At 40.6% G+C, this 18,629-nt stretch overlaps 1 protein-coding gene across 2 annotated transcripts in view; it reads right to left on the bottom strand.

Annotated features, from left to right (window-relative positions):
* LOC139462175 (four-jointed box protein 1-like) overlaps positions 1–13,976 on the bottom strand; it is a 60,656-nt gene extending 46,680 nt beyond the window's left edge. Inside the window, exon 1 of one of the 2 annotated variants that reach the window (XM_071243717.1) lies at positions 13,447–13,976. The gene's annotated coding sequence lies outside the window, so the exon portion shown is untranslated. Of the gene's footprint in view, positions 1–13,341; positions 13,354–13,446 lie in introns of those variants that run through there. The other variant, XM_071243719.1, reaches the window with a different exon arrangement.
* Positions 13,977–18,629: the final 4,653 nt, after the last annotated feature.

The following is an 18,629-nucleotide window of genomic DNA, read 5'->3' as shown; positions in this document are numbered from 1 at the left end:
TATTTATTTCATGAAAAAAATAATCTAGAAATGCATACAAAAGCAAGTCTAGCCAGCTCAAGCTAGCTCTATTCCATTCTGAAATCAGCATAGGGAATTTTTTTTAATTTTTAGTGTCAAGAAGGATATTATGAAATATAAGATTTCAGAGACTAAATGTTAGTCTATAGCTGTGGTAGTATCACAATGTATTACACACTTCACTGTGCTAGTATCACAATGTATCACACACTTTACTGTGCTAGTATCACAATGTATCACACACTTCACTGTGCTAGTATCACAATGTATTACACACTTCACTGTGCTAGTATCACAATGTATTACACACTTCACTGTGCTAGTATCATAATGTACCACACTCTTCACTGTGCTAGTATCACAATGTATCACACACTTCACTGTGCTAGTATCACAATGTATCACACACTTCACTGTGCTAGTATCACAATGTATCACACACTTCACTGTGCTAGTATCACAATGTATTACACACTTCACTGTGCTAGTATCACAATGTATTATTTGCTGTAAAAGGCAACAATGCTTTACCGTATTCAACGTAATAAGCGCCCAGGGCGCTCTCAAAATTAGAAAAAGGGGGCTCTAATTAGAATATTATTTTGGTGGAAAAAACAGAGTTGAAAGATAAATTTCGTGGTTTATGCTGATGGTCTGAACTGTTTATATAAGACAGATATATTTTTCCAGAATTTAATTGCCCATCATTAAGGATGCATATAACACATGAGTGCGTATTGTACACGAATAGATAAGTCTTGTGTACATTGATCAATCGGAAGGGATTCTAATTGGGATTGTTCACTTGCCAATATGTTGGCAAATATCGCCGTGGGCGCTTATTAGAGCAGGGCGCTTATTATGTCGAATACGGTATTACAAACAGTGCCGTGGCAGTATCACAATACATGACACTATCCTGTAGGTAGCTAGGTTTCGGGATAAAGACAAGCCAGCACTAAAACAACAGCAATCCATACATACTTCTCCGGGGATTACCCCAACCAGGTTGTGTCTGAACTGGCCTCCTGTCTGGCCTGTCACCACCCCATCCATCTGCCTTCTGTTGGGATGTGGAGGGAGGGGGAGTGTGTAGGTTTGGAGGAGGTATCGGATGAAGAAAGGAGGGGGGCTGTTGACAACTATGTCTGGTGCACCAACTCCCAAGTGTGTCAACACCTACACTGGTGCTTCACTTATGGGTAGATATGTTTATATACAGTTACATCTGATCTGCACAACAGTTAAGGGTCTAGGGGTCGGGTTTCACAACAATCTTCCATCTGGTCAGGGTGATCTCCGACCAGAAACCCTCACTGCATGACCTCCGTGGCCCATTGTTCAGGGCTCTGTGCTGATAGGGAACATTCTGGGGATAACATTCTCAAAAGGTTTTCTTGACCAAGGGCGAACTCAAATTGACTTTTCACTGCTTAGGGGGAAAAAATTTGCTTGCCCCAAATTCATGATGTTGAAATCCCTTTGATATTTAACCAAACATGAGGTGGTTTAATTGCCAGCACAAACTGAACAGCTCCACTAGGCCTAGTCCTGTACCATGACTGTGGAATATATTTATTTTATGGGAAAAAACACACAATCTAGAAACGCATACAAAATCAAGTCTAGCCAGCTCTAGCTGGCTCTATTCCACAGTCTATGAAATCAGCATAGGGAAATTTCCAAAATGATTTTTAGAGTCAAGAAGGATATTGTGGAATATAAGATTTCATTGACTAAATATGAAATATGAAATCAGCATAGGGAATTTTTAAATAAAATTTAGAGTCAAGAAGGATATTGTGTAATATAATATTTCATAGACTAAATGTTAGTCTACACTCGGCCCTGTGTAGTTTAAATGGCGGTTGAGCAAATGTGTTGGCTGATATTACAAAAACTCATTAAGATTTACCGAGGGGAGTCACAAAAACACTTATTTCAAACTGAAATAAATGTTACATATTCACAGACAAAAGAAACATGAATACCATAAATGTTGGCTAATATATCCAGATTTTCTCATATTCAAGAGGAATTAGACTGGTTTAATACACAAATAAATATATCATACTGTTTTGTTGTGTGAATCGACGCTCATGAACGCATCACATGTGACTTCACAGATCATGACTCAAGATGCACCATTTGTCTCGTGCAGGATTAGCGTGTAAAGTTTGGAAATCACGTGCAGCATATCATGATAAGAATAAAGACACTGTGGTAACACTAGACTGATTGCTATTTTGTCATTAACTGGTACACATTGGAAACATCTCTTCTTAAAGCTTGCTTCAGTCTTGCTTGACAACGGTATAAGGATCTATACATTGTCATCCTTCAACTTCTAAGTAATGCGTATCAAACAATTCATCTCTTCATAACATACTTACTTCTCTACATGTTTCTTTGGTTTGCATTTCTTTTGGTGATGATGTAGCTATAATTTTGCTGATTTTCAATTGAATAAAACCATTTCTGTATCTTTATACCCTATTTTGGCATGATGTTTCTGAATGCACAGATCACTGGAGGAGCAATGAGGAAGTAGCCTGTCAGTGTTTCAGTCCCAAAGATGGCACTGTGCTTCCTTCCCTTCAGAGAGGGGTGGTGCATCTGTTGGGAACCTTCAGTCCATCTGTCTGCCCTGGCCACGGTCAGTGAAGGAAGCTGTGGCGGGACATGGTGTTGGACTGCATGTTGTGAGGCTACAAACTCTTGGCCATTGTCATGGGAGAGAGACTTTATGAGCTGTGTAAAGAATAACATCTGATGGTCAGCATGGACTTAATGAAGAGCTTGCCAGTGATTGATGAACCCATGGCTGGACAAAGCACAACATCTACTTCAGAGACTGACAGATGCTGTTTCCTGGGCACAGCAGCCTGAAACCTCGAGTGTGATGGTCTACAGAGGACACAGGTGGCCAAGTTGACCAAGGCATCACAATTCTCGGTGCAGCTGTGCCAGATTGATTATCCTGGGTTTGAATCCCATATTCGCCCTGACTATAAATGAGCAGGGTACCAGTACTCACTGCTTTCTCTAAAGTGATAAACATCTGAAAGCTGCATTACTTTGGGATTTTGCCCTCTCAATGGAAGGACCATGGTCAATGGTAACCCCTCCCCCACCCCCTGACAATGGTCAATGGTAACCCCTCCTCCACTCTCTGACAATTTCCAAGGGTAAACCCTCCTCCACCCCCTGACAATGGTCAATGATAACCCCTCCCCCACCCCCTGACAATGGTAGCCTAGTAACCCTAGTGACAAGGTAACAAACCACTCTCCTACCCTCAAGACTAGGTAAAACAAACTCCCCCACCCTCAAGACAATGTAACATAATTCTCTCCTACCCTCAAGACAAGGTAATATATCCCTATCCCACCCTCGAGACAAGGTTACACATCCCTCCCCCACCCTCGAGACTAGGTAAAAAACCCATCCCCCACCCTCAAGACTAGGTAGAAAACCCTCCCCTAACTGAGCAGAGAGACAGCACATTCAGAGGAAGATATTTCAGCCTGTAGAGATAAGGCTGTTGACCCAGACCTTCACATCACCCCGAGGGATAAACAAGGCAATTACACTGAGTTATTGACTGATATCACCCACCTGGGGAGGGGACATAACTCTGTGTGTGATAAGAGGACATAACGCACAACATGGTCTGTAACAGTAGATCACTCAGGATTGAGTTAGTGAGTGACTTGTAGTTGGAAGCTGCTTACACGACATGTCAAGTATAATCACAGTATTTGAGACTTGTAACCAGTGGAAACAAAGATGCTTCAACAGCCAAAGAGAATGGAAACATTCAACTTTTGGCTATCAAATCTATTTGAAAACATGTAACTTTGGTAAAAAATACTAAAATGTCCTTCCTTGATTAAAATCTTATTTTTAGGAGTCTTGTTTGAAAATGACTTTCTTACTGTGGTGTTGACATGTAAACAACTTGATGAAATTTTGATTTGAAGGAGTTCTTATCCATAAATTGTCCGTATAATTCCCATTTTTAGTTCTTCTAAGATGAGGCATGTGTCAAATGTATTTCTCTAATGATGCTCCTCACCCTCCTCCAGAGCTGTGCTGGGCTGAGATTATGCTACAACAGTTATCGTCCTGCGCCATGACTGTGGAATTTTACAGACTCTCTCTCTGTGATGTAAAGACTGACTGAACTGTGGATTGGGTGGGTACAATGTCTGACCTTGCTGAACGTGAGACATTGGACCCAGAAGGCATGGGTTGTTACCCATGGTGTTTCTCTCTCTCTCTCTCTCTCTCTCTCTCTCTCTCTCTCTCTCTCTCTCTCTCTCTCTCTCTCTCTATCTCTCTCTCTCTCTCTCTCTCTCTCTCTCTCTCTCTCTCTCTCTCTCTCTCTCTATGATGTAAAGACTGACTGAACTGTGGATTGGGTGGGTACAATGTCTGACCTTGCTGAATGTGAGACATTGGACCCAGAAGGCATGGGTTTTTCTCTGCTCATTAAAACATAAGCAGCACTTACTTTAACAAAGTTTCAGACTGCCCATCATGATGGGAGTAACCAGCTGCAGTGTACACCTTGATCAGACATGATCTGCAGCATTAATGTTCTCATATTTTCGGTTCTGTGAACATGTGAGTAGGCAGATAGTATCACGAAGAGGGTAACATAGCGGGAGACCCAGCAGGGGGCCATTGCATTCTGTAACACTGCACATTATATTGCACATCCACAACAGTTTGTAATAGTTTCATCGCAGGAAACTGGTGACGTATTAATGCTCTTGAGATAAAACTGCAAAGCGAAGACTTTATCCTTGATGGTGGAGTTATGGCTTGGCAGGTGCTCTGTTGCAGCATCTTGGCTGTCGACTGATAAACGGACTTATCTGAGTGATGGCCTCCGTCTCTCATTGGATACTTAACGGTACGGATACTTATGAAAAGAAATAAGGGAGCACCAGGCAATATCGTCAAAAAGAATGTTGGCAAATGTTTGATATGCTCATGACAAAAATAGGACCATGATGCATTTCATCAATATGCTGCTGAGTGATATATTAGCTCTGGTGTGTCGGTACATTGTCAAACAGTCTGGGTAATTTCAGAACATGTAGAATGTTTCACTCGTCAGATACTGCACCATTAACCATTCCTTTATCTCACATTGTTCTGATACATGCACAATGATATATTACCACAGAAAGTGTATGATATATTGCATGATTGATATATATACTGAACAAAAAAATATTTTTGTGAAGACTGAGCACACAATTTCATAAAAATATCCTAAAAAATATTTATCATCCCTAACGTTTCTTTTGTTCACTTTATCTTCAGCGAGACAAATATATTAGCCTGCACACTGAAATCCACCAGGTACTGACAGTGACCATCCCTGTGCCCAGGAGATACACACTGATATCCATCTACACCTCCCGTTCTTGTCAATATCCTTCATCTTTACGAGGTGATGGTGTTAATTGACTACAAAAGTCCAACTATGCTGGAATTTCATGGCTCAATAGCGCTACCAGTGGCTATTACAAGTTATGTTCCTTCTGTGCCCCTACTATGGACCAATCAGATTCCACATCCCATATTACTTGCATTTGCTTCAAACAAAATGGCGGTGCCCAGTCAAGACAATCTGATCATCTTGATCAAAAACATGATAAAAAATGGAAAACGTCTGTCATTGCCCAGTTGACAGGTTACATGCTTGGCAAATCCTGCCATCAACGGAAATCTGCATGTCAAGCCGGATGTCTAGTTATGCGCGATTTTGATTGGACCATGCACATAGTCGTTGGTCTAGCCAAAATGTAACTCCGGAATTCCAGCCTAGTTCGGCAAGGATGAAACTGGACTTTTACAGTCAGTCAACTAGGGCTGGGACAGGTAACTCCGGTACTTGGGTTGGGTGGGTACTGTTTAGGACCCGGGTACCCACAGGACTACACGGACTCGTGGTTAGTCACGTGATATATTAGAAATGGCAAATATTATCTAGAAATCTAAGTATAAACTATAAGTGAAAAATGTTCGCATTTCTTTCTGACTTTTATATCGTTGTCTAAAGACTTCTGTCAACATCAACGTATGCATGACCAGATCGTTTCATACGTGTATCTAAATACATTTTGCCAGGAGTACGGTCAAACTCTTCCCAACCAGACATTATATACCTATCTCTTGAGACCTACAGTGAGTACCCAGGTAGGTCGGGTAACAGGGGGCTGGGTACTCTGGTAGTAGATGTGGACTCGTCCCAGCCTTACAGTTAACTCCCTTGCCTCGGGAAGTTGATGTCCTAAGGAGGAGTAGATCTATTGCTTTGGTGATTTATCAAGGTGATTGAGCTTCAGTACCCAGTGATCTGTCTGCATGTCCACATCGTCCTGATTTGCTGACACCAGCACACTCTGTGTATTACAGTCCGTGGTGATTGATGCTGAGCTGGCCAGGCATGGCCGTATATTCCCCAGTCTGTGTGCCTGTTATGCAGTGCATGGGCTCGCCAAGTGCTTCATCATCTTCCAGGGACTGAGGCATGTCACAGGCTAATGGTTGTATTACATGCTGGATGACTGCGAAGTGCACTTAGAAATGCAAACTCAGCTGCAAACGTTATTATTTGATTAAGTTCTGTGGAAAATGAAATCGCTGTGGGACTGTTTTATATGGTTCAACTAATATGTTTGTCCATCCATCAGTCCGTCCATCTGTCTGTCCATCAGTCTGGCTGTCATGGCAATGGAAAAACAGCTGCTCCAGTGGGCAGAGAATTAACTGTTTTTTTATTAACCAGGAATACGGTGGCTGCTGCCTTAGTAGACATGGAAAAAAGACAGAGTCAACTAAAAACGTACCTGTCAAGTGTGAAGCTGTTGTGTATTACACTTGTCAAGTGATTGGCCGGTATATAATCTGTGATATTACTGTTATAAGTCTGCGTGTTATGTACAGGTCTGATATCACACTTGTCAAGTGATTGGCCGGTATATAATCTGTGATATCACTCTTATAAGTATGCATGTTATAAACAGGTCTGATATTACACTTCTCATGTGATTGGCCGGTATATAATCTGTGATATCACTCTTATAAGTATGCATGTTATATACAGGTCTGATATCACACTTGTCAAGTGATTGGCCAGTATATAATCTGTGATATCACTCTTATAAGTATGCGTGTTATATACAGGTCTGATATCACACTTGTCAAGTGATTGGCCGTGTATAATCTGTGATATCACTCTTATAAGTATGCATGTTATATACAGGTCTGATATTACACTTGTCAAGTGATTGGCCGGTATATAATCTTTGATATCACTCTTTGTTATAAACAGGTCTGATATTACACTTGTCAAGTGATTGACCGGTGTATAATCTTTGATATCACTCTTATAAGTATGCATGTTATATACAGGTCTGATATTACACTTGTCAAGTGATTGACCGGTATATAATCTGTGATATAACTCTTATAAGTATGCATGTTATATACAGGTCTGATATTACACTTGTCCTGTAGCTGATATACAGCAACAAACTGCTGAAACCAAAGCAAGGCACATTCACCGCTGATGTATACAAGCATGTTTCTAAACTGACAGATCAATTACAAAGTATTGATTACCTGAATCAGAGAAAACTGCGCTGGCAATATTGATAAAATCTCCATCCACTTGGCGATGTTCATAAAGAGAATTCTATTGCCGGCAGTCTAATGTATGAAGTGGAATGGTTTTATGAATCTCAAGGTGATGTATGGTGTAATTAACGGTTGTCCGGTGATGGATGGATACGGAGGAATGTAGCAGGGAGGATATTGGACTCGGGGAAAGAGCTCCCACCTTCAGTGTGGAACTAACATGAATAGGAAGCAGTATTCAGCACACTAGGAGTTGCTGGTTACTTTAGGCCAATTAGATTGGTTTGGAGGTTTTGTGAGACAAACTCCACACTAAATGCTTGTTCTGTAGGTGAGAGTTATTCTCAGCTTTTCCCATGTCTGTCAGAAGTTTGAAATAGTGTAATGTATTGCCAGGAGAATGAACAGACAGTTAGCTTCCTGCAGTAATTCCCACAACTATTTCCACAACATCTTGTGTGGCAGGCTCAGGACTCTGCTTTAGAAATACAGATGTTCCTGAAAGTCGGATCGTTGATTCCTGGTCGACAGAAGCTACAAAATGTTACTTTTCCCAATAAATTACATTTTAAAAAAAATATGTCAGAATACAGGAGTTTGATACACAAATTAAACCAACGTAGAATAATGATATATTCGGGCATATTTGTACTTCACTTTTCACTGACAGTTCTTCAAATATGAAGAGACGTTATGTAAATTTAAACTTGGAAATTATTGAGTTTTTCGTGAAACAGTAAAAGTAAAAGACTTAGTAATATTGCTAAAAGTGGCGTGAAACCTCACTCACTCACTCTCACTCACTCGCTCGCTCTCTCTCTCTCACTCACTCACTCACTCACTCACTCACTCACTCTCTCTCTCTCTCTCTCTCTCTCTCTCTCTCACTCACTCACTCACTCACTCACTCACTCACTCACTCACTCCAGCCAGACAGTACTCTACCACATTACCGTATTTACAAGTAACTACACCTGGTCATCTCAGACCTTCCTCACTGCTGGCAATGTCGCAGGCATGTTGCTTTGCTAAACACAACATATTCCTTGGGTGGCATATTTGGGTAATAAATGACTAGCAGATTTGCTTGATAAAGTGCTGCAACAGTCGTAAATCATAACAGCATCTATTGTATCCCGGCCTGATGACTTAGCGCGGTAAATCTGTGCCAGCTTGGTATTGATGGAGTTTATCAGACTTTATTGTTGCTGTGAATCATATCTGATGAACGTGCTCAGTTGGTAATGACCCAGCTAGCACAAATGACTTTCTGGAATAACAGTCGTGTGTTGCTGCTATCCCCGGATTGGAGTTGAAGCAGGGCCTACAATGCGTGAGAGAATGTAGCTCGTAGATCGTAGAGCTCCGACAGGGAGTAAATGAGATACTAAAAAAATAATTCTCAATGATATTTCATGTCCTGGCTGTAATTATTTTCTCTCACTGCTTTTTGTTTTCTCTGAAATGTTTATAACCATTGAGAGTAGCATGTCAATATTTGTAATGGGTAATCGCATACCACATCACCAGTGAATATGAGCGTTATATGACAAGGGAGTACGGGATGTTATACCCCAGTGATTACAGGGCTTGTGGAGGAATGCGGAGTGTTATGGCACAGGGGAACATTTGTCATTCAGAACAGTTTTATTACTGACTAAAGAAACTTTGAAATTATTTGGCAGCTATTTATTAGAACGGAGCTGTCACTGTCAATCAAGCTGGCCCAGCATGGCTGTCGCTCTTCCAGGATGGTGGAGAGCAAGAGTATAAACACAAAGATCATTGAGACAATTACTGAGATGAAACTTCAGACGGAATTATTCAGAGTGGAGATAATCTCCGTGAGGCATCAGTTTGGTGGGTCAGATAGGGCAGGATGGTTTAATCTGATGGATGGAATAGTGCAGGTGTGGGCATCTGGACAGAGGCCGTACATGGTCACATATCATAAGACTGTTTGGTTATAAGCCCATTCTATAGGTAAAGATATTTATTGTTTGGCATTCCATGAAGACACAGTGGCTATCTGCAAGCCTCAAAATATATGCATTGTCAGTGGAAGACACAGATTCCATTATGAAGGAGGTACATTCTAACAATGTCATTTTAAAATAAATGTATTGTGATGTAAGATGGAGATGTGAGCAACATTGTTGTAATGTTGAACATACAAGAAATATTATTAATTATTATTGAAGATTAACAGATAACTTTTTTTATGAGCCACTAGCTTATAGGCCCATCTTCATGTATAAGACCATCAATATATTGCTGAGTGTGGCTTTTAACAACAAACAAAAACAATGTGTGAAGCCAGTTTATGGAGTATATCGCTGGCATACAGTTGTTCAAAACACTGCAACTAGTCTGTCTGTCTAGCATAAGCCTCGTTGAAGAGCCCACACAATACTTGTGATTGGTCCAATGTCGGAGTGCACAATAAGGAAGAAGAGACAATAATGAAGATAAAATGAGGAAACGATGGGCTTCGTTAGAGCAATAGAAATGAAGAGTCTCGTATCTCACTGTACAACACCTATTGTTAAATACCAATATGTAAACACCTTGTCTTGAGTAAACCATATTTTTTACTTTCTCGACAACCAAAATACACCCTCAATCAAAGAAAACCATTTTACCATTTGAAGTTTCTGCAAGGGCCAAAGAACATATTTACCCCTTAAATATCCTAACCTAAAAAACAATGGACCTGTTTGTGGTGCTGCAGCTGACACTGCCTGGGATTTCCATTACTAAATAAGTTGAATTTTTTATGATAACAATAATCATAATCATAATCATGTATAGTGCAGAGTACCAGCTAGACTTTTTGTTCACAGGTGCTTCATGTGAAAAGCATTGACAGGAACATAAATGTAGTACTGACAGCACCACTTGGCCCAAAACAGTATCTCCTTCTGATCTTCCTCATGCCAGACTCGATGTTCCTGAAGTTGGTACTTGTTGGTTGTACTCCTAAGAGAGGCAACCAAATAGATCAGGTCATCAGACTTGGTGACTTGGTTGATAGTGTGCCATCATGATCCATGGTTACTCACAATATCGATCACAGGATTGTTTGGTCTACACTCGATTATTTACAGGCCGTCATCATGTGGCGGGAATATTGCTGAGTGTGGTGTTAAACAACAAACAAAATCTCCGCCTGTATTTACTGTGATGATAACAAACATTCACGGTGTTGTTTGTTGTTGCTTCAGTCAGTGAGTGTTATATCATAGTGTTTGTTTGTTTGTTTGTTGCTTCAGTCAGTGAGTGTTATATCATAGTGTTTGTTTGTTTGTTGTTTAACGCCGCACTCAGCAATAGTCCAGCTATATGACGGCTGTCTCTAAATAATCGAGTCTGGACCAGACAATCCATTTACGCAATTGGGATGCAATCAACCAAGTCAGCGAGCCTCACCCACCACCTGATCAGTTAGTCGCCTCTTATGACAAGCATATTCGCCTTTTACGGCAAGCTTGAAGACTTATATCTATATCATAGTGAGGGATGTCAGTTTGCTTGTAGCCTCATCAAATAACCATTGTTCTTCAATACATAACTTAGGACTGAAAAAATCCTTCTTCAGACATTATTAGCTCATTTTAAATAATCAGCATGTTTTATATACAACTTTACATGATAAATGTGCTTCACATGCCTTAGATAAGCTATTGGAATGCCATTCAGGAATTGGAGGATATTTATCACCTGCTACTAAGGTATTCCCTTTCATGATAACTGTGTTTTACATTTCATCAATTGAACATAAATTCCCCAGTCCAATAGTTGAGTGTGCGTTGTTCAACATGAACTACATCTGAAGCTAAGTGAGTCTGACAGTGCGGTTCCTGGTAGCTATTGCTGACTGCACTTGGTGGTATACGATCCATATCGCTCTGTGATGTGTGATACCATAATCCCAGGGAATAAATGACCATAACTCCTGGATGTGACCGGTGGAATGGACACAAGTATGAATTCTTGCAAACAGCAACAGTAGGACAGTTGATGTTGAAGGCTCATACCAGACAAATAGTTCCCGCAATACAGTTGTGTTTGACAGTAAATAAAAATAATTCTATAAAGAGTCCCTTGAGTATAAGGGAACTCAAGGGGACGAGTAATGGCTGCTTGAGCAGAGAAGAGAATAAGAATGGAATGGGGGATTGTTTCATTAAATACATGCTCTTGGGTCTGTAAGCGAGACTAGCTTGCTACCACAGAATCACTTATAACATAACGGCGGTTACACATGTTTACAGTTGGCAGCAGAAAGTCATGGAATAACTGAAGCCTGTGAAGGATAACACTGTTATACCACCTGTGATAGCACATGTTGGGCTTTATATGTCCATCTGATAGTCAGACTTGTTGACCAGAACATGGGCATGTATTTACCTAACTATATTATCAACATTTACTCCCACATTGACTTCATAGTGAGTTTGTTAGAATCCTATAACACAGTGTTTTTTGTTTGTTTGTTGTTTAACGCTGCACCCAGTCCCCAGTGCTCTTTGTAAGAGGTAACCAACATGAAGATTGTTTGGTCACAGATCTAGATACATTTCAAAATTTCAGAAGTTTCCTTTGCACAATTACAAAAGTTTCCTTAGATTTAATCCTTTTAAAAAAGATTTTTATTGAGAATTTATTGAAAAATATTTTAATGTACATGGAAAGAACAAGTAATTTTGGTGTTTGTGGAATAACTGTACCACAGAAACATATATATTGCCGTTGTTGTGCACACTACCATAAACCAAGCCTTTCACACAAACCCCTTCACAGGCAGGTGCTTTGACCTCATGAAATGTATTTCAGATTTCAGTTTGCAGTTTGATCACAGGCCACATGGTGGGGATCTCATGCTGCTTGTTTGGGGCCATTGTGGTCCTACAAATGCTTACCATATTAACGGCTCTCACCAGGGGCAGTTTCCCTGATTTCTCCCCCTGGCTGGTAGTGGTAAGACAGGGAAATATCTCGTGTACCCTCATGTCTATTTTCATTAATTTCATTACAGTAAATTATGTTTCAGAACATGAAAAAAAAAAATAAAAAAATTTGGACAAGTATAATGTCCATGAAACATGAAAAAAATACTTTCTTATGAGACAAGTAAACTTATATACACAAATTGTCTATGTGGTACCATTTCCAGCAAATTTTGGCGATAATAAATTTTGAGAGTAACATTTCATGGGTAGATCGTAATATCACTTTACGATGATTTGAGTGACAAATTTCTGTTATCTATAGATATTACAATCTAGAATACAGTGACTAGTTGGCTTTGATGGAACTTTTTTTTAATTCATTGTGAGTAATAATGAATGTTATAGTTCAATGAAGAGCGTCAGACAGCCCCTTCAAGTTATGTCAGGAGGTGAACGTGATGTATGGTACTCGCTATGGTATAACTCCCATATCAACCAGCACAGATAATGAATGTCATAGTTCATTTAAATAACATACTTCAGATATTGAAAACTGATTGGATGGCCCCCTTTAGTTTTGATATGTGAGTTGAACATTGTCTGATAACACTGTTGTGTGATCAACCCGCAATGATGCACATGTTGTAGAGAAAACTTATTGTAAGGGTCCCTTTATGTTAGGAGTGGAGTGCTATGTGACTCTACTCACCATGTGATAACTCCCATATCAACCAGCAATGATGCACATGTTGTAGAGAAAATGTATTGTAAGGGTCCCTTTGTGTTAGGAGTTGAGTGTTATGACTGTACTCACCATGTGATAACTTCCAGCAATGATGTTGTACTGTTATCCAAACACCGTCCAATAAAGAGTCAGCCGGAACGCTGCTACATCCACACAAACACACACACTCTGTTACTGTATAGGAAACATGTCACTTGAAACGATCGGTCAGTACACCAGAGACAGTTTATCCCACAAGGAGTCTCTGCTCCATGTGACAACCCAGGTGTGTATTTTGTAGTGGTATCCTGTGACAGGGTATAGCCAGACTGGTCAGGCCCTTGTGTTTACACCGACTCTCTCTCTGGTTGTGTGAAACACAGATACTCTTCTCAGGCATGCATCCACTCAACACTGTTCCGAGCAGCACCTGAGGGTAGGTCCTCAAGCAGCTGATGAAGAGTTGTGAAGGAAGGTGACTGATGAAAGCAGATGGACCGACTGCAGACTGGTCCAAGAGGAGCCGTGATGGTCCTGACTGACAGGAAGGCGTGCTAGAGTCGGCCAGACCACGCCAGCCAGGCAGGCAGACGGGGAGATAGAGCAGGCTGGGGAGAGGGTTGATCAACTTCTTCACACATGCAGTGTGAATGGGAAACACATTGCAGTCGAGGCGGATCACGAGCGGCTTGACAAAAGGAGGGTACTGGGGGAGAGGCCTAATGCTTTAGTGGTGGGTAGGAGGGGGATTAGAGTGTGAAGATTTTCTGTCATGCTGGTCATTTTGTAGGGGAAAGGGGGCAGGGATTTGGGGCCTGATGCTATAGTTGGTGTTTGAATGTGGTTGGGAGAGAGTTATTGAAGATGTTATGTCACATTGGCCATTTTGCAGGGAGAGGGGGCCTACTGTTTAAATTTATCTTTTTGTGTGTGTGTGATTGTGCACACTCACTCACTCAATGTTTCCTTGTTCCTGTACTTAAAGCAAGCAAATGCTCGCTAACTCACTCACTTACTCACTCACTCACTCACTCACTCACTCAATGTTTGCTGGTTCCTGTAATTAAAGCAAGTAAACGCTCGCTCGTTCACTCACTCACTCACTCACTCGCTCACAGTTTCCTGGGTACTGAAATCAAGGCAAGCAAACTCTCACTCAATGTTTGCAGGTTACTGTAATAAAAGAAGGTACAAACCCACTCACTCATCACTCACTCATCACTCACTCGTTCCTTAATGACGTAACCACAGATACTCAGAGAGAAATCAAATCTGCTGCAAATGGCGGAGATGGAGAGGACAGGGATGTGGCTACCTTCTCCCCGAGGCCAGCTTCCCGTCTCGAGGAGGTTTGATCCTTCTTGGAGCAGTTCACTGGGACTCCTTATTGATTTCCTTCTTTGTGGGTTTCTGCAGATTAATGCAATTAGCCGAAAGAGGCAAATATCTTCCACCAAAATATCAACTCCGACCTACGAGGATGAATGGGAAAATCTTTATAAGCTTCACTTCATCAGAATGTTTGAAATAATGCACAGCACCAGATTCAAGACTTGTGGAGCACGATACAGAGAGTTTCGAATTCTTTAATAAAGTCTCATGAGGCTTAAGTGTACTTTCCAGCCTGAATTTGGCTGTCATTGTGTTTTGATGAAACTCTAAAACTAAACCATTTTGCTTTATCTCTGGAGCTTTAGATAGTGTTTTCCTAGCTGATCCTTCCCAGCTGCCTGAAGCAGTAATCGATGTATTTGCTCTCGTCCCTTGCTGCTATATATATTGAACAAACAAAGTGAGGAATTATGAATATTTTGGGGGATATGGTCATGAAATTGTGTGCTCAGTCTTCACAACAAAAAATATCCAAAAAATGTTTATGATCCCTAACTTTTTTTGTTCTGTATATTATACTATCAAGTGGGTTAAAGAACAATTTTTTCATATGGCTATTGTTGATCTGTCATGGCTGGTCGGTATTGAAACATACAGCCTTCCAATTATGGGTGTTCTTTAACTTGTTTTGAGTAGTATATATGTTAGTGATGGCAACCTGGTAAGGAATATCTGACGTCATCATCAGTTATATTAAAAAACATTTTCGGCAAATATGCTGATTTCCATTGAAAGAGATGTATTAAGATTGTCTCGTATATCGTAAAATCGATCTTGCCTGTCATACTTTAAATTTTGATCCCACATCTTAGCAGTCTTATTTTTGTTAAATTGTTTGAATTTTGTTTTCAGTTGTCAGTAGGGTAAGTGGGTGGTTAAAGTGTACACTAGTTGAGCTGATCACCTGTTTTAATTCCCTATTTGGAGATTCTATGTGAAGCCCATTCTTAAGGTTTCCACGCCCATAATGCTTGAATGTTTATAACAGTTTGTAAGACCTCACTCACTCATTACCATGGAAATTTGGGTCATGTGACTTAAGAAAGAGGCTCTCAAGGGGAGGGTCACCATGTCACCATGTTGATTTCAGCCAAGCAGGTTGTGATGCTCACAGCAAGGGGGTCGGTGTCACAGCCTGATGTATGGGTCTGGGTTTGTGTCCAGCTGTGGGGCCCATGACAGGCCAGACACACAGCTGGCTCCCCCTGGTGTCCACATCAAGACCAGACTGACCATCCCCATCATATTGCCTCTCCTTCATCAAGGTGATGGGCTGTTGTGTCTGATAGTGCACCCCATTAGACAGATTATAAATTGATGCAGTGGGTCAAAGGAGGAGTTGGTCCTTAATTAGATTATCACATGGGAGAGTTATTTCCCTTGATGCAACTCCTGCTGTTCTATTGGGCGATATGACTGTTATCTCCTGGAGATGTGATATGACTACATATTCACTGAAGATAGATGTGGAGCTGTACACACATTGGCTGCACGGACATGTGACCACGTATTAGTGTTGTGATTAAGGGGAGCAGTCTTTAGGGAGGGGGGCTAATAACATCAATTATGGTAAGGTTTATCTGAAATCTGAACTGGCATCGTGAGATACTGGTAGAATAGAAATTAAAGTATAAAATATGAGTAAATCTCTTTAATAAAATGATTTATGAATTAGGGGTTAAATTGCCTTTATATATGATAAAAAGGAGTCCAGTAGACTTGCTTGAGATTTTTCAGATTGTGTTCCAGAGTCTTCATATGAGGGGCTAAAACAAGACAGAGGCTATTTGTATACTACTCAAAAGAAGTTAAAGTAAACCTGACTTTTCCATATGACTATAGTTAAGCTATTGTGCCCTCTATAGTTAATCTATCAGGGCACAATAGTTTAACTATAGTCATATGAAAATCTCAGGTGTTCCAATGTGTATTATGTAGCACAATTACAGGACTATTTCCAAGTTTTTATATGTATGGAGTGGAAAAGTAATTATATTCCCTCTCACAGGGGCGGTCGGGTAGCCTAGTGGTTAAAGCGTTCGCTCGTCACGCAGAAGACCCGGGTTCGATTCCCGACATGGGTACAATGTGTGAAGCCCATTTCTGGTGTCCCCTGCCGTGATATTGCTGGAATATTGCTAAAAGCAGGGTAAAACCATACTCACTCACTCACTCCCTGTCCCCTCTCACCAATATGTGATCTGACAGGAGAATGGCTTTCATATAACCCAAGAACTGTGCAGGTAATGAGAAGCAGTGTCTGAACGTCCAGACACAGACTGAATTGTAGCCTATCATTTAATTCAATAATGTTGTGCAGCTGGAAATCATATTAGTTGAATTTGACTTCTAGATTAGCCTGAAATTTTAATTTATAAAGATATATTCATAATCTTCAGACATGTTCTTGTTCTGATGTGACCCGGGTTGTATTACTTCACTTTATTCAAAATAATTTTGACCAGTGACTAACAGGATTGGGTGGTCAGACTCGTTGACTTTGTTGATGCATGTCATCGTATCCTGTGGATCGATGCTCATGACATCAGTCATTGGATTGTCTGGTCCAGACTCGATTATTTACAGACTGCCATCATATCGCTGGAATATTGCTCAGTGCGGGGTAAAACAACAAACAAACAAACAAACAAACAACCCAATGCCATTGAACTTGAAACATTTATTAACCCAACATTTCAGGACACTGCCAAAAGGAAACCTTTAACATTAAACAAACTAGGCCAGTTTGCATCTCTGATTGTCACATGACCTCTTCATTGCCATCTTGTTGTAACGCTGCTAATTGTTGTAACGCTGATAATTACCAAGATTTTCAACTCAGTCAGTATTCCAGCCATGCTTCAATATATTTCTTAGCACAGAGAAGCTTTGTCCTCAAACAAGGAACATTGACTGGTGGCTTGTCAAATGAAATTGCTATGTGGTATTGAATGTGGATTCCCATGTTGGACATATATTTTACATGAAATAATGACGTAGCATTGGTTGGTTTGTTGTTTTACGCCGCATACAGCAATATTCCTGCTATATAACGGCGGTCTGTAAATAATCGAGTCTGGACCAGACAATCCAGTGATTGATATCATGAGCACAGATCCATGCAATTGGGGTCGATGACATGTTTCAACCAAGTCAGCGAGTCTGACCACCTGATCCCATTAATCGCCTCTTACGACAAGCAATTAAGGACAAAACTAACAATCTGCCAAGTGTTACCACAGAGTGTCTTTATTCTTTTCATGATGTGCTGAGCGTGATGTCTGAATATTACACGCTAATCCTGCACAAGACAAATGGTCCATTTCATGTCAGGGATCTCTGATGTAACGTTCGTTCATTTGCATGGATTCACACAACATACCAGTATGTTTGTTTTTGCACCAAACCAATCTAATATCTCTTGGAGATGAGTATTTCTTCATGTATTAACCAAGGTGTATGGAATTCGCGTTTCTTTTGTCAGTGAGTATATATATAAAGAAAAACATGCCACACCATGTCTCTATCCACCAAGATCAAGCCAGAGACCAGATGTGAGATGAGATAATGCTGACAAATGATGTGAGATTAATATCTATTTGATGCTGAGGAGGGGCTGTCGGGTAGCCTAGTGGTTAAAGCGTCACACCAAAGACCCGGGTTCAATTATCAACATGGGTCCAATGTGTCAAGCCCATTTCTGGTGTCCACTGCTGTGATATTGCTGGAATATTGCTAAAAGCGGCGTAAAACCAGGCTCTTCACTCTCTGATGCTGAGGAATCGTGGAGAGCGCATCTTCTTATCTGACTCATCTTCCTTCATGTGATGCGGGATCAAATTATAATGTATTGAATCATCCTAAGTGATGTATGAAATTAC

Source organism: Haliotis cracherodii, unplaced genomic scaffold, assembly GCF_022045235.1.
Source record: "Haliotis cracherodii isolate W230 unplaced genomic scaffold, xgHalCrac1.p SCAF_15, whole genome shotgun sequence".
NCBI lineage: Eukaryota > Metazoa > Mollusca > Gastropoda > Lepetellida > Haliotidae > Haliotis > Haliotis cracherodii.
The sequence above is the reverse complement of the archived record's forward strand: the minus strand, read 5'-3'. Positions and strand labels throughout refer to the sequence as shown.